General features: G+C 41.8%; 1 long non-coding RNA gene across 2 annotated transcripts in view; it reads left to right on the top strand.

Annotated features, from left to right (window-relative positions):
- The window catches only part of LOC309618901, a 170087-nt gene extending 153566 nt beyond the window's left edge, over positions 1–16521 (top strand). For both annotated transcript variants that reach the window (XR_014238673.1, XR_014238674.1), the window contains exons 4-5: positions 4695–4818; positions 13872–16521. This is a non-coding gene — a long non-coding RNA (uncharacterized lncRNA). The remainder of the gene's footprint in view (positions 1–4694; positions 4819–13871) is intronic.
- Positions 16522–16934: the final 413 nt, after the last annotated feature.

Raw genomic sequence — 16934 nt, 5'->3', positions numbered from 1 at the left:
AGAAGTTGACTATGAACAGAGCCAGTGCCATAGAAGGATGGCTGCAGGTAGGAACAAAACCATGGGGAAGGCTTTCCCAAGATAATAGTTATCATTTGTGGGTCCTGTTGGCCTGGAGTATTTAGGTCTCCACACACATCTTCCTGTGTATAAAAACATTCCTTTACTGAGTTGTATAGTGTACCCCCCAGAATCATGCCCACCCAGAACCTTGCAGATGTAATTAGTTAAGATGAAGCCATACCAGATGAAGGTGGGCCCTAAACACCGTGACCAGTGTCCTTATAAGAAAGCCAGGTAAGGACACAGACAGCCATACTCACAAGGAGAGTGCCATATGGCCGGGGAGTGGTGGGGGGGGGGGGCGGAAATGGCAGTGATGTAGCCACAAGCCAAGGAATGCCAAGGATGGCCAACCACCCCCAGAATCTAGGAGGAAGCAAAAAATGATTCTTTTCTGGAGCCTTCAGAGGGAGCATGGCCCTGTTGACCCCTTGATTCCAGACTTCTAGACTCCAGAACTGGGAGAGAAGAAATTTCTGTTGTCTTTAGCCACATAATTTGTGGTCCTTTTAAAAGGGAGCCGGACCCTGTGGTCCTCCCCACACCTCCATGCCCTCCGCCTGCCTTTTCTCTGTAGAAAAACTTTAGCAAAAGAGTAAATTGAATCAGAGAAGTGAGAAAATGCAGAAGCAAAGGAAAGCAGTCCAACAGGACAAAATAATAATAGGTTAGTCATTAAGCAAAGTCAAGGACCTTTAGTTCCTCCTCAAGGGCTATAGGTAATATTCTGAGCCATCTACTGGGAGCTGACTTAGAGACACTGAAACCCCACCAGGTGGAAGAAGTTAACTATATGGTGACCAGGCTGTAGCCATGACATGAGCTGCCACAATTCCGAGAATTTTCCTCAAGGAAACGGGAAAGAATCGACCCTGGAATTGCAGACTAACTGTACTTAAAACAATCAAGATGACGCTGATCAGACCACCGTGTGACCGATTTCAAGACGACAGTCGGAACTGACTGTGCTGTTCTACATGTAGTCCCCTCCCTCCAGCTATACACCCCTGAAACTCCCCTTTAAAAGCTCTTGCCCACTGATTGTCATTGGGAGAGTCGGCCTTTGTACATGAGTCCACCCACCCCCAGTTGCCAGCCTCCAAAATAAAGCAAACTTTCCACCAACTGTGCCTCTTTATTGGCTTTAGAGCAGTGAGCTGCCGGACCCCACTTTCTGTAACAATTTGTTACTGCAGCCTTAAGAAACGAATACATGTCTTACATTTGACAGCAGAGAGAGAAATAAGGCTGGAAATGTTGGGATAGAATGCAATAAAGAGTCAGATCCTCTAAATAAAAATGCCAACAGGCTGTTTTTAATGGAGCTGGACAGCTGATTCTAAGGTTCCTATGCAAAGCAATCTTGCAACCAAAGCCAGAAAAAACAACAACTAAGAAAAGCACTTGAGGGCTTCCCTGGTGGCGCAGTGGTTGAGAGTCTGCCTGCCAATGCAGGGGACACGGGTTCGAGCCCTGGTCTGGGAAGATCCCACGTGCAGCGGAGCAACTGGGCCCGTGAGCCACAATTACTGAGCCTGCGCGTCTGGAGCCTGTGCTCCGCAACAGGAGAGGCCGCGATAGTGAGAGGCCCGTGCACCGCGATGAAGAGTGGCCCCCGCTTGCCGCGACTAGAGAAGGCCCTCGCACAGAAACGACCCAACACAGCCATAAATAAATATATAAATAAATTTAAAAAAAAAAAAAAAGAAAAGCACTTGAAGGGGAATTATCTCTGCCAGGCAATAAAATACACTACAAATCCTCTAAAATAATGTGACACTGGTGCATGAATAGACAGACAAGTAGTAGACGAGAGTTGAAAGTCCAGAAGTAGACTCACGTTCGTGTGGAAATTTAGTAGCTGATGAACTTGTCTTTTTGCTCTTGTGTTGGTTACCTTTCTTCTGCAAATACACTCAGCTCAGAACTTTTCCCCAACAGGTAACAGGGCTTGGTGGCAAGGCTAAAAGGAGGGTTGATTTTCAAAAGAATTGGGAGAGCCTCTGGCCCTTGAGAGTAGCTAATGTGATGGAGAGAGGGTCCAAGAGAAGATGGCTTTCTTCTTCCACAAGATCTCAGGCACTTGGAACAATGAAGAGACATTATGGAAGGATGGCACCAACCACATATCCAGCTGATGGGAATGCATGAGCATCCCAATAAATCAGAAGTAAAGATGTTTGAGTATGGATTATGAGGAGTCTGGAGCCACAGAGACCATCAGCCAAGGTGTAGACTGGTTTTGAAGCCCAGATGAAGCCTCAACCAAGGCAAGCACCACCTTTTCTTCTGTGGACCCCATCACATGAGGCATGACCAGGAAATGGAAAGTGGACATGAGGTGAGCTTTGCTCAGGACGATGGTCCTGAGGCTCCATGGTGGACCAGATGTGCTGGGACCAGGAATCCCTACATCCTGGATAAGACCTGATCTCAGGAAGACCCCACTCACCCTGTTCGACCTTCTTCTGCACCGGGAGCCATCACAGACGATCTGGGCTGGGCCAGGTGGCACCAAAACAGTGCCAAGGGGAAAGACTGAGTTTAAGCCAAATGGTGATGGACACTCACTTGTGCTTCTTTGTGGCTCAGATGCCATCTTGGTTGTGTGACTACGGGAAATGTGGGGAAAATGTGTATCTCATTCTTACTTTCTCGTTTGATGAATCAGAAGCATTTATTATGCTTTCCACAAAATGAGCGTGACCAGAGGCTAATGTGGTCTTTACACTTCAAATGTGGGAAGTCACTGCCATGTCCTTGGACAAGTTAGTGAGAACTAGTTAGGAAACACACCAGAGATTTTCAAATCCCAAACCCCATGTGCTGTCCTGCCTGGGGCTGAGCGCTTTCCGTTCATGGTGTGCTGTGTTTTATTTTTTCCATTTCTAAGTCAGTGTTCTCAAGCGGTCGCTGGACTTCTAGAATGGTGACTAATAGCACAATTCAATATGTCCAAGTCTAAAATGATGCCAAAAGTAACATTTTCCCCCAATTGTTTGAGAATATGTGCTTATAAATGATGTCACACATTTGGACTCAATTGACTTTTTAGCAGGATGAAATTAATTGCTCTTAATAAAAATTCAATTTATAGTCACCTTTTGCCTAATTCATTAAATAAGAGGAATTTTTGGTTTTTCCCTTCCTTCCTCAGTAATCCTTAAAGAGAGAACTTGAAAAGATAAGTCAGCAGCATAATGAATCCTTTCGGCTCTCTAACTAGAAGTGTCGTATCACTGACTTCTGTATTTACTTTCCTTTATTTACTGAATCAATAAAGCTTTCGAGCTCTTTTTCCTTGTTCAAACAAAAACAACACATTCTCCACCATCACAACCTCATTTCACGAAGGAATTTGCTTTAATCATAATTAAGCGAAAGCTCCTGAAGTTCTGTTCCACCACCAGTGTTAGAAGGATTCTGAGCAAATAGTTTGCCAAAGCCTGTAATTTGCGTAGTAATGCCTTCAGCTCGTCACTGGGATTTGCAGCAATGACTACTTTTTAGCTCAGCCTCATGCCTAAAAAGCATTTTAATGGGCTCACAATGACCATAAGTGCTATTTGCAAAGGTCTGAAAATTGTGGATAATGATATTCTGTGCAAGAAATCATTCTCTTAAACTAATCACACACATTCTGTTCATTCCGTCAGCCCAGGTTTTGCACGACTCCGCTCAGAGTTGAATAATATCTCCCGGGGTCACAAGCCAGTGACATTGGTGGAATTCTTTGGGTCTTGCTGGAAGACGTTTGACACCATCTCCTCAGCTAAGGCCAAGCAGGGAGTGGAATCTGTTTTCTGAATAATTGGGAACAAATGACCCGTATTATTATCCTCACCTTCCACTTCACTTTAGCTGTGAAGAGCAAAACTGTGTCTGTACAGCCAACCAGTTGGATCTTGAGCTTGGAGTTACCGTTCAGATGAGTCAATTGATCAAAGTAACATTGTTGAACTGCTTTGATCAGTTATTCTTCCATTGGTCAACATGACTGAGTTCATAGACTATGCAGGCATGCTGTGAGATTTACACAAGGTCCCTCTTCCATGCAAAACTGTCATCAGTAAGGCCAAAACAAGTGGGGAAGTCAGACAGTTCATGAAAGAATTGGCATTTGTGTTCCTGCTGATTACAGACGGCAAGCGTCCTGGATGCTGGGCTTGACCTCTACAGCCTGACGTAGCCAATTAATTCAAGTGCAGTCCATCCAGGGTCCACGTGAAAATACCTTTTTATTAAAAAATCAACCAGGGAAGGCTGTATGTTTGAGGAGGGGTGGGCAAGAAGAGTGGAGTGGAAGTCAGGCAAAACCAGTTGGGTTGAGAGTTGAACTGTGAGTCTTAAATCCTCATAAACCTATGAAGCAAATGCAGAGCCGTCATCTCCCTGCACGCGCCCAGGACTTAATTCCCCGATAGTTTCAGAGCCTCTTTAAGCGGAGATTAAAGCCTACACCTAGCTCTAGCCACAAGAATCAACGAGTTAATTAACTGATTAGGAGGTACGCAGTTTTCTAATTTTTAACTCATTTAAAAGGATAAAGGGATCCCTTGGTAAGCACTGGGACTGGTGAGCGAAAGGTAACCCTTTGTCTCCTTTTGTTTATTCTCTGATTTTGACTCAAGGATCTGCACAGAGTGGACGGTGGGACAGGTCTGTGGGTGCTGGCGTGGCAGGCAGATCTTGTTCCAGGAATGCTGCCCACTTCGTAGGCTGTGACCGAGGAGGACCCAGCAACCGGAAGATGAGGTCAGTCATATCAAATACCCCTTTGGCCGGGGCAGGGCTGATAACGAAGCAATGGCATGGAGGTGATGGGTTAAGTCAATCTGAGAAGTTAGGTGTGTCACCCCTCCATTTTCCCCAAGCTATATAAACAACCCTTCCCATACTTTCACGAGACTTCTTTCTTAGGTGGTCTTGAAGGTGGAGAGTCCCTGTGGAAGTCACTAAGTCTATTGAAAATGTAGATTCTCTCTTTTGTCCAGACCCTCAACCTCAGGTATGGCCATGGCACTCAGTTTAAGCAGTGATGTACCAGGGGATGTGATGCAGGATACCTCCATTGGGAAGTGTGAGGAGCCAGTGCACACTGGAGCATGGTGCCCTCTCCTCTGCCTCTGTGGCCACCACTGATGTCCCCCTGATGTCTCTCCATCGACCGGGGGCCCACTGTGGGTGATGACATAGAGTAGGGTCCCCAGCCAACTCATACTGGACATGTAGCCCGAGAGAGAATAACTTTTATTTTTCATCCCTGCTCTTAGGCAAATCAATAGGTAACAGGTATCTTTCAGCCCTAGTCATGCAGGATTCATAATTCCTGTGTGTGGATAGGAGGGTTCTAAAAAGTAATCATTTTAATAAAAGGCTAGATCAACTCAGAGTGTCCAGGATGGATGACCTTGTGGTTTGCACATGCCAAAGACCTATATACACAGCCTGGTTTCAAGAGCTTGTTTCTTTTAATGAAAAAACTATGCTCATTTTTGGCTCATTTGCATCTTACGGTGCAATCTGACAGTCTGGTTCGCTTCTAGTGACATTGACTCTTGGCAAAACCAACCTGCTTTATTCTGCATCCTTGCACACCAGCTGTCTCCCCCAGTGAGTTATCATATCCCTGCACCCATACAAGCAGGACCAACCGACTGGTTCCAGCTGAGACCTGAGGTGAGGAGCAGGGCGAGAATTTTCTTATCGTCCAGGCATCAAGGTCAACACATTGAGTCCCAAGGTGTTGGAAAAGGATATTTATAGATTATAGTGTTCTACATTAAGTCAACATTAGAGAGCACGTCAACAGCAGGGGGTATGGGTTGCATTTTGGAGTGGTTGCTCTTTCCTCTGCTGGCGGCTCACACTCCAAGAAATGCATGGCTAGTCTCCTCTGAGTATTTACAGTCACAATTGAAAATAACAGCCCTAGGGATCTTAAGCCATTGAAACATCTGGAGAACAAAGTGCAATCTGTGACACTGTTATTACGACGTGAGCTGATTTCCATAACTCAGCAAGAACTGGGAAGAGAAGCATGCAAAAATGAGATTGTGAGTGGTCCATTCCTTAATTTTAAAATCCTCTATTATTGTTAAAATTAAAACGTTTTAGCAGTTGAAGCAGAAAACTTATAAAACATGGAAGCAGCACAGGGTTTGCATGAATTGGCCAGTGTTCTTTTGTGAAGTGATTCAAGTGGCTTGACCTGGGAGGTCCAGTCTGTCTCTGTGATTTCAAATCTCCCTGTAACTCAAGCCCTTTTGGGATGCTGGGATGCTGGGAGGTGGCTTCACCAAACTCATTCATTAAAGATCTAATGGTGGAGGCGTATCTGTTCCTCTGTCTGTTCCCCCAAGTTAGCTGGAAAGAGACCCTGGTCCACACACACGTCTTCTGTGATGTGTCCATCAGAATGTGCATTTAGAGTAATGAATTTGTGTCATTAATATTTTGGGCATGTTCCATGGTTGTAAAGTATCCCACAAGGGGGAATGTCGTTGCTGAGGACAGAGGTGTTTTATAGCTGCTGCTGATTTACAGGCTGGTAGAGCCAGTCTTCAGTTGCCCTTGAGGATACAAAAGAGAAAAAAGACGGTGTGTGAAATCACCCAGATAGGTCTCGCTCTACTCTGATATGGGGAATGGAATGCAAAGCTAGCTAGCACCTCAAGTGCACATCGTGCCTTTCTTAGGTGTCTTTAATTCAGCCACTCTAAGAGCTCGGTTCTCCTGGTACCTGCCAGGTGGGGGGTTCTCAGATAGACAAAGAGCAAAAAAAGGGACTATAAAGTCCAACGTGGCAGATAGAAGAGGTAAGGGACCAGCTGAGGACCAACAAAAGCAATCCCACGTGTGAATAAGGCAGAAGTAAATGATCAAGAAAGGGTGTCATAAAATATAAAATTTAATATGAAATGCTTTAATGTTAAGATAGTACAAAGGCATCAAGAAAATGATGTGTCCTTGTTTGTGCTGGACAACTGAAATTTTCTGTGGGTAGAAACAGCAGGTTTTATTTGGCGAGCAGGGCAAGAGAGGAGAACTGGATCCCGGAGTCCAGCAGAATAGGAGAGGTGGATACACCACAGGGAGTTAGGATCAGAGAAAAGTCAGCACAAGTTAGCGTGGGACACACGTCATTAACCCTCCACCTTCCATTCAAGCTACCTGCTTAGTGAGTGTCCAGGGCTGGGGAGAACAGAACAATAGGAATCGTGGGCCATAATTCTTCAGTGAAAGAACCAATATTTACTGACGATCTGCTATGTGCTAGGCATAATCAGCCTCCTTGTATATTTATTCATCTTTGTAATAATGCTGTAAATTTGCTATTATTATCTCATTGTAGAGATGAAGAAATGGCACATAGAGGTTAACTGACTGACATGAGGTCACAACCCTCTCTCCCCTCTACCCCTAGTTTCATTGACATTCTCTACCTTCTTGCCCTCCTCTGCCCTTTGAGGAACAAAGGTTTCTGATGCTTTTTCTTCTGAGTTCTTTTAGTAAATATACCTAGATTTTCTTACCCCCAAGTCAGACATGATTATACAAACTCAGTTAGGACTGGAGAGTATACAGTGAAAATGAGTAATCTCCTTTCCCCCTGTAGTGCCAAAGCCCAGAGATCACCAAATTTTGCCATTTCTGTTGAACTCTAACTAATGTCTTAACCTCTCTCTCTTGATTGATTGTTTTTAGAAAGTGCCTACAAATTCCCTATTATGAAAATGAAATTTTAGTCCCCTTGCAACAGCTGCCTACTCTTCTGATTCTTACCAGCCACAAATTTTTAATTTTTCATTCATCTCTTCATTATCATCTGAGCTTTACAACAAATCACAATCTCTTGACCTCTTATCATTACGTAAAATAAATCTTTCGCCATGTTACAGCTGGCCATCTCTCCTGTCTTTACTTCCACCCTCCAACCACCTAGTCACTGCTTTTATATTGTCATGGTTTAAAGCATCCATATTTCATGCTGTAACTGAAAAGTCATCACTATTTTACCTATAAATGGGTTTTAAAAATTGAGTACCCGTAATTCACATTTAACATATTAAGACTGTCTAAATATCATTTGCTGTGGAATCAAGTAGTGGGTTTAATTCATGAAGAAGTAAACGGTAGTCTAGTGTCACTCAAGGTGTCACCTAAAGAATATAGAAACTGAGCGAAGAAACTGACTGTGATTGCATGTTTTCACAGTTACTAATATAATCTTTTCACCTTTTAAGTGAAATCACCCAGCTTCTTCTTTTCTTTTTTTTCACATCTTTATTGGAGTATAGTTGCTTTACAATGTGGTGTTAGTTTCTGCTGTATAACAAAGTGAATCAGCTATACATATACATATATCCCCATATCCCCTCCCTCTTGCATCTCCCTCCCACCCTCCCTATCCCATCCCTCTAGGTGGTCACAAAGCACCCAGCTGATCTCCCTGTGCTATGCAGCTACTTCCCACTAGCTATCTATTTTACATTTGGTAGTGTATATATGTCCATGCCACTCTCTCACTTTGTCCCAGCTTACCCTTCCCCCTCCCTGTGTCCTCAAGTCCATTCTCTATGTCTGCATCTTACCCAGCTTCTTTATTTTAATTTTTTGGGGGAATTCGGTTTCTTTTTGACATTATTCTCAGAGTCCTTGAACTTTCAGCCAAGTTTGGATTGCCTGGTTTTCTGATCTACTGCAAAGAATTTGTTCTAGAACTTTAAAAATTGTATTCCTGGATTTATTTTCCCCTTACATGTTACCAAACACTTGACCTTGTCAGTCTTAAAATTATTTTTGCCAATCTGATGGGCATGAAATCATTGATGTTTTAATACTTATTTACCTGATCACCAGTGAGGAAAAGTACTTTTTCACAGGTTTACTGATAATTTGTTCTCCTTATCTTTGTTAATTCCTTGTTAATGTCCTTTGACTTTTTTCTTATAGAGAGTTTACCTTCTCCCTTTTTATTTGTAGGAGTTCTTTGTCCACCCTGAATAATATTCCTTTGTTAAAGATTCTTTTCCCAATCTGAGACTTGATTTTTACCTTTGCTTTTGGCATCTTCTGAAGCACAGAAAGCTGTTAAACTTAAAGTTAATTCATTTATTTTATTTAAAAAGAAAAGAAAAAATTTTAAATAATGAAATTTGACAAAATCAAATGTATCAACAGTTTCCTGTGTCAGTTTTTATTTCCTGTTTAAGAAATCCCTTCTTTCCTAGCACACTCATTCTTCTCTCCAAGTATCATTTTTCAATAACAGGAAATATCCCCCTTGAGAAACTGCTGATTCCATATCCAGGGCTGAAAATGTAAAAGATGATCTTGGAACATCTTGGACCTGAAAGCAAGGAAATTATCAAAGTGTAAGGAGAGTGGGAAATGGACACAGGAACCAACTTGAAGGGGCTCTCTGGTCAAAGTGGGGACAATTTGAGGACCAAGATGAATAATGATTATAGAAAATAAAAAGCAGTTAAATACATAAAAATCCATGAGTCCCTAATAATACAAACAAGTAAATTTCATTGATCACTTCTGGAGGTTGATAAGGCACCAATGCACGCATTCTACCTCTCCAGTGAGAACCAACTTCAAAGTAACTACATAGACAATAAAGAAATTCTTCTTTACAGAAGAATTAAGCTAATAAATGCAGAAGGATGATAGAACTAGAAAATAGTCACTTTGCAGAACCTGAAAAATAATGGGTCTAAGGAGATTATCATCAATGGCCATGACGATCTTTAGGCAAAATTCGGTGAAAACTTAATGGATGGATTAAGGTGGACAATCCATTTTAACATCACAAAATGTCTAATGGGCATTGACCAAGGTGCATTGTGTAGCACACTGCACAGCCTGTGAACTGTTCTTGCCCTCTGCAAAACTCACACGCACACACAAAAAACAAACAAAAACCAAAACTGAAGCTCATCAAAATTCCAGCTCAAACCACCTGTTTACAAGACCTAAGGGGGAGACAGGAAGCAGTCAGCCAAATCCAGAAGATGCAATATTCTGCAAGACAAATGACCTAGTTTTCATCTTCAAAACAAATAACATGCAGGGGGAAAAAAAGAAAGAGGGTGTGTGAAAAGGCAACTGTTACAAATTAAAAGGGACTTAAGAAACATACCCAGTAATTATTTAGAGCTTTTTTTATATTCTGATCTGAACAAACTGTAAAAAGACACTTGGGAAAAATCAACATATATGGAGCTTTAGATGACATTAAGGAATTGTTATTAGTTTTGTTGGGTGTGCTAAGTGGTACTATAGTTAATTATTTTTAAAAAGCCCTTTTCTGTTAGGAACACATTGAACACATTATAGGTGAAATGATATATTGTCTGAGAATTAGTTTTAAATTCTCCAGCAAAAAGGAAAAAAAATAAGCGGGGAGGGAGGAATAGAGGACACAAAACTAGAACAAAGTTTTTAAAAGACTGAAATTAGGTGATGGTAAGTGGAGTTCATGATACAATTATCTCTAATTTTGTGTATGCTTGAAAACACCCATAGTTAATATTTTTTAAATATCTCAACTTGCCACAAAGAATAATAATTCTTGCAATAAATGAACAATGAAATTTTAAAATTTTATGTTATTGAAATATAGTTGATTTACAGTGTTGTGTTAATTTCTGCTGTACAGCAAAGCGATTCAATTATGCATATATATATATATATATATATATATATATATATATATATATATATATATACATATTCTCTTTCCTATTGTTTTCCATTATGGTTTATCACAGGATATTGACTATAGTTCCCTGGGCTACACAGTAGGACCTTGTTGTTTATCCATTCTATAGATAATAGTTTGCAACTGCTAATCCCAACCTCCCACTCTGTCCCTCCCCCACCCACCCCCTTGGCAATCACAAGTCTTGAACAATGAATTTTAATAATAAAAAGAAGAAACCCTTTCTGAGCACCTCACCACCCCCCACCAATGTCATTCTCTCATCAAATTGTTTTACATTTTCACCTTTAGAGTTTTCATGCAACTTGGGTTTACTTTTGAGGCGGGGATATATATCTACAAAACATTTATTGATTAGTCCACCTTTCCCCCCATGTAATTATAACGTCTCCTCAATCATATAACAAAGTCTCATAAATGTTTAGGTCTATTTTACATGCTCTCTTTGGACCTATTGAACTGTTCGTCTATCCTTGTGCTGGAATTATAATAGGTCTTAATATCTGGTAAGTCTAGCTCTTCTTGCCTTTTCTTTTCCCCCTAACTGCCAGACTATCAGAAGCAGCACCTGGAGATGGATGTAGAGGGCTATAGACTCTGCACTTTGCTAGGAGGCAGCAAATAGTTGAAACTTTGCTTTTACTCCCTTGGGGAGGGATGTGAATGTGTTGTGCATCATATCTGTTTCCACAATTATTTTGGTCAAATAAATAACTTTGGTTGATCAGCCAAAAGGCTCAACCATGGCAGAGAACTCAGTTTCTATTCTCTCTTTCTTCCTTAGTAAGAAAACCTCAGATTTTGGCTGGGCTTTCACTTCCCACTTTTCCTTACATTTCTGTATAACATGTTTAAATTCTGGTCGATGATGTGTGAGTGAAACAACTTCCAAGAAATGTCTCTAAGCAATTGCTGGCATGTGACCTTTGCCCGTTTTCTTTTTTGTCTATTCTTCCATCTTCTTTTCCCCCTATTAAATTATGCTTTAATAGTCTTTTCTTTCTTTGTACGACAGATTTTTCTTTTTCTTTTATTTCTTTTTTTTTTTTTTTGACTTAGCCTACTTTTTAAAAAAATTATTTATTTTTTTAATTGAAGTATAGTTGATTTTCTCTTCTTCCATCTTGATACCTAGAGCTCAGATGCGATGGTTGGAGTTTGGGCCTTTATCTTTGATCATGAGAACACGGTCTCATTGGGACAGACTGGGACCTGGGACCTGGGACTCTTTACTGCAGAGCTTGCACCTGGGCAAACGTCTCCTTGAGCAACAAAATACAAAGAGACTATGAGGGCCTAAAAATAACTGCATGCATGCACAGTTGGGGCAAATTATGGACAAGACACAAAAAGACCAAAAACTCAACTGCCACTTCTGAAGAACTGGGAGCAAAAACAGGGTGCCGGGAGCAAAAGCAGGGTCCTACGCATGCCCCCTGCACACAACACCACCTAAGGGGTGGGCAGACCACCTCAGCCACCTCTCGGCCCGACCCCTGGACCATCCCTACCCTCGCCCCATATAAGGACCCCCCCCTCGGGACGTGAGCAAGGGAACTTGTTACTTGTTTTCACTCCCTCCTGCTGTAGCAGGGGCCCCAATAAAGCCTCGTCTGAATTTCTTGTCTGGCCTCTTATCAATTGCTATTGATTAAGGAAGACCAAGGACCCTGCGTGGTAATGTCATCATAGAAATCATGGACCAAGAACACGGGCTACTATTGACTCCATGGCTCTCCCTCAGTGCCCTGGGGCTGCCTACCTCATTTACATAAGGGATCCCTAAGGAGCCCTGCGTTATTCGGGAGGTGAGTGTGAGGTGGGGGGGAAGAGAGGACACAGGGAGACTGGAGTTGTGCTAAAGAGTAATTTAATTTTTACCTGACACCTCATTTTCCCTTAATTAAATCCAGAAAGCCCGATGCAGAAACACACAAACCAAATTCTCCTCTGTGCAACGAAGTCTGCTGAAATGGGCTCAGTGTTCTGGGGAATCCGAGGTCAGATGCTTCACGGAGGCTCACCCCGGAGAAGCAAGTAAGGCAGTGACGTGGCAGGTTAGGACATCCGACTCCAGAACCGAGTTCCTTCAGCCTGGGGGGTCTTTGGGTGCGCTGGAAGTTATTTTCTCCAGATGCTGCCTCGTGTTTCAAAGGCACATTTTGAAGCCTCAGCAACTGATCAAAACGACTACTGAATATTGTTCTCTGTGTGTGAAAACTACAGTGGGATGGAGAGCCACAGGAAGTGCTCTGTTGACTTCTGAAGTTGGTCTTACACGCAGTTCTCCTTCTGGGACTCTTTCTCTCTCTCTTTTTTAATTGCAAACTCCTTCCTTCCTCCTCCCTAACCCCTAACAACCATCCCCCCCGCCACTGTCTCCCAGACTTGAAGCTCTGGCTCTGGTTTGTTAATAATGCATTGACATTCCCTTGGCAGTGAAAGATTCAGAACTTCTCACTGATTACTGATCAGAGTTGGAAACGTATTCACAATGAATGCTTGTTTGCTAAGTGTTTCAGGGGAAGAAAAAGAAATGCATGAAAGCAGCTAGCATGCGTTTGCCTAGGACTGGTCTCTAAATTATCTAGATTGTTGTCCAATTTAATATGAATTTGAATCCCAGCTAGAGAAGGGTGTTTTTGCACAACGAATCCAGTATCATCGGACCGTTTCAATAATGTGTCTGAATGTTCCTCTCACCCCCCCACATAAGCCCTCATTCCCCAACCCCATTGTTTATTGACTTTGATGGGAAAGGTAGTGAGGATGGAATTCAATTGAGAAAGTACCAAATTTCCCATCATCCTCTCATCCTCTGGCTGAATTGCTATGAGACCTTCCCAACTACAGCATTCTCTAGCATCACCTCTCTTTTGGTCAAGTCTCCTCAGTTTTGCAGAAATGATCTTTCCGAAATCATGTATGTGATCAAGTGATTCCCTAACCTAGAATCCCTGTGCTGCTTCCCATGGTCAAAAAGCACCATTTAAGGCCTAAACCCCACCTGCTTCATCAGACGCATCTCCACCCAAGGAAATCTACATTAATCCATTAAATTTCTTGTCTCTCCTAGAATAAAACATACTCTTTCATGGCTCCTTTTTGAAAAGTGCTTGGAAAGATTAACTAACATGTCCAAAGCCACATAGCTTGGAAGGGATGGAGCTGGAATTCAAACACAAGCAATGACAATGGATCACATGCACTTTTCCACAGGTACTTTTATTTTTTAAGCTGGGAATTAAAATGTTTTTTTAAAAAATTGAGACATTTAAGAAAGGAAATAAATGTACATCTTCTGACTTTTGGTTTTGATGTCATAGCCATAGAGATGACCCTTTTAACCTACAGTTTCACTTTCTTCCTTTACGATCTGGCACAGTTTAATCCTCAAGGAAGAATTTCCCAATTATCTTCACCCAGTTTTCCCACATCTGCCTGAGAAACTCTGTTTAAATAATTCTGTGTAGCAATCATTGGTGCCTCTCTTTCTTTGGCTGTGTAAGAAATAAATGAGGACTAAATCTTGGTTAAAATGAATAAAAAGATAAATGTCTTCCATGAATTTCCCCTTTTCCTCCCGTCCTGGAGGAAAAGCAGCGAATTAATTTTTCTCCTTCCTCCTCACAGTAACTGAGGTTGTAACTAACACTCAATAAACGCTTTTTATCAAACTGGATCCTATCAGAGACGGAAGAGCTTCTAAATAATCTGCAATTCTCTCATCAAACTGTCAGACCCAATAAGTGCCAATAAAATTGGGAAGAGGAATTCAAGTCCATGGCTGAGTCCCAATGACATTTTCTTACAAAGATTCATAATAATAATCATCTCTGGGAGCCTTGGCTATTCATTTCCTATTGTTCTTTGTCGAAGGGCTGTTAGCTTTGGGTTTCACTTTGTTTTGTTTTGTTTGGTTTTTTCAAAAACAAAGAATAATACTCTGTGACTTTTGGAAAAAGCATGGAGTTAATGAAATGGTACCAAAAGGGATAGAAAAGAGGAACTACAAAGGACAAATGAAATTCTGTCCTTTTGAAACTTCAGTGGTGCCAAGTTTTATATTTTAACAAGCATAAACCATCCTTTGTCATGTCCAGAGGGGGAGAGGCTCATGGAAGAAGGAAAACAAAGTGATTCTTGTGACAGAACTGAACTCTTTCTCTCTTAAAAAGAAATCTGTGTTCCTTGTGAAATATTAGAAAATGTATATATGAAAAAAAGGTGGGAAATTTACATAATCTTGGACAAAAGGGAAAGAAGGGAAATATGTATTGTTTTCGATTTGGGTGGTCTCTTTTGTATTTGTCTAGAATGGGGGGGGTAGATGGCCTTAACAGGGAAGAGAGACTTATCCAGGGGGCTATGAAGGTGGGGGACGAGGGGTTTCCATGAAATTTATTACCAAACTGAGTGGTATTTACCTGAGATGATACCATTCATCCTCTTCTTGAGGGTATACACCATCGTGTGCCTCTGATGTACGTTGGGTTCTCTGATCTGATCCTCATCATGCAAAGGCCAAAGGCTCTGCCTTCTGTCCCAATGTACACACAGCCGTTAATGCTGAAGCCCTGGGCTTCTCCAATCAATAGATGCCCCAGAGATGCTGGTGACTCTAGGACCTTCTTAGTGTCCTGGTTCCATGTGCCCACATTTTTGGTGCTTTTAGAAGAATATCCTTGCTTTCTTACAATTTCATCTTTGAATTTAAAAGGTTTCTAATAAATATTTCCTCTAGCATTTGCGTTTGGTATTGAGAGAGCTTCAGGATTGCCAGTCTGTTGATCGTATTTCCAAAAATGAAAGAGTTACAGGAGGGCTAGAAATCACACATTTGATGTTTGAATGTCTGTCTTATTCCCCACTACTTTCATATCCAAACAAAGAAGACAAGCCAAAAAAAAAATGCCCTTTTGGAGATCAAGAGTCGTTAACATCACCATGTAATTATCTTTCTTCTGGAAAACAAGTGGAACATGAATTTTTATATTGTTATTAAGCAATCTAGGCAAACTGCAAGTCCCCTTTACAGAAAATGGGCTTCATCGTCGCACCAAGGAGGAGAATAGGTCAGACCTGTAACTTACCTGTTTAAAGTCTTTGTTTAGAAATTGTGCTTGCATGATATCATGATAATGTTTATGGAGTAAGCTGTCCTTCCCTGCTCCCAAATAAGTTAAGAGATATAATTGTTTATAACCATAATTTCTGCCCCAAGGAAGAAAATCAAATGAGTCAGAACATCTCCCAACTATCAGAACAGTTGCCCAGTTGCCCCTGCAAAAGATCAGCTATGTGGTCGCAGGAGAAATTTGTGTCCCCAGCTCCATCACTGAGAATGCCAAAGCCCCATCTATTCCTCCTGTTAAACATATAGAGTTAATATCTGAACTGAATGTTGAGTAGCATTCCACTAGATTTGACAAAGGGAATTTTAGGGCTTCCCTGGTGGTGCAGTGGTTAAGAATCTGCCTGCCAATGCAGGGGACACGGGTTCGAGCCCTGGTCTGGGAAGATCCCACATGCCGCGGAGCAACTAAGCCCGTGAGCCACAACTACTGAGCCTGTGCATCTGGAGCCTGTGCTCCGCAACAAGAGAGGCCGCGATAGTGAGAGGCCCGCGCACCGCGATGAAGAGTGGCCCCCACTCACCGCAACTGGAGAAAGCCCTCGCACAGAAACAAAGACCCAACACAGCCATAAATAAATAAATAAAAATTTTTTTTAAAAAAGGGAATTTTAATAAGTAATAAAGGGAACCTTTTGACCAGGGAGAGACTAGTCTAAGTTTTCTCTTAGAATTCTGAATTTCCCCATCTTTTAATGATGAAAAGAATTTTGAAAAAAGAGATTTAATCCCAGAGAGGAGAATTATCCCTAATTTTTAAGGCCCTGCATCCAGCTCTGCTCCACCACCAAAACACACACACCAACACACAAAGTAATGATGATCAGTTGCGTTATCTTCATGCCAAGATCCATTACGTGAGCTACAATTCCACATAAAAGTGTGTCCCTGGGTCTGTTCCACAGCTTCCAACATGTTGCATATGGTGCATTTTTCTCATTACAAGGGGCTAGTCCTGTCATGATAGTTTCACCTGATCATGATGTGCAATCTGGATGTTCCAGG

Source organism: Balaenoptera borealis, assembly GCF_965194805.1.
Source record: "Balaenoptera borealis genome assembly, chromosome: 20".
NCBI classification, from domain to species: Eukaryota; Metazoa; Chordata; class Mammalia; order Artiodactyla; family Balaenopteridae; genus Balaenoptera; species Balaenoptera borealis.
The sequence above is the reverse complement of the archived record's forward strand: the minus strand, read 5'-3'. Positions and strand labels throughout refer to the sequence as shown.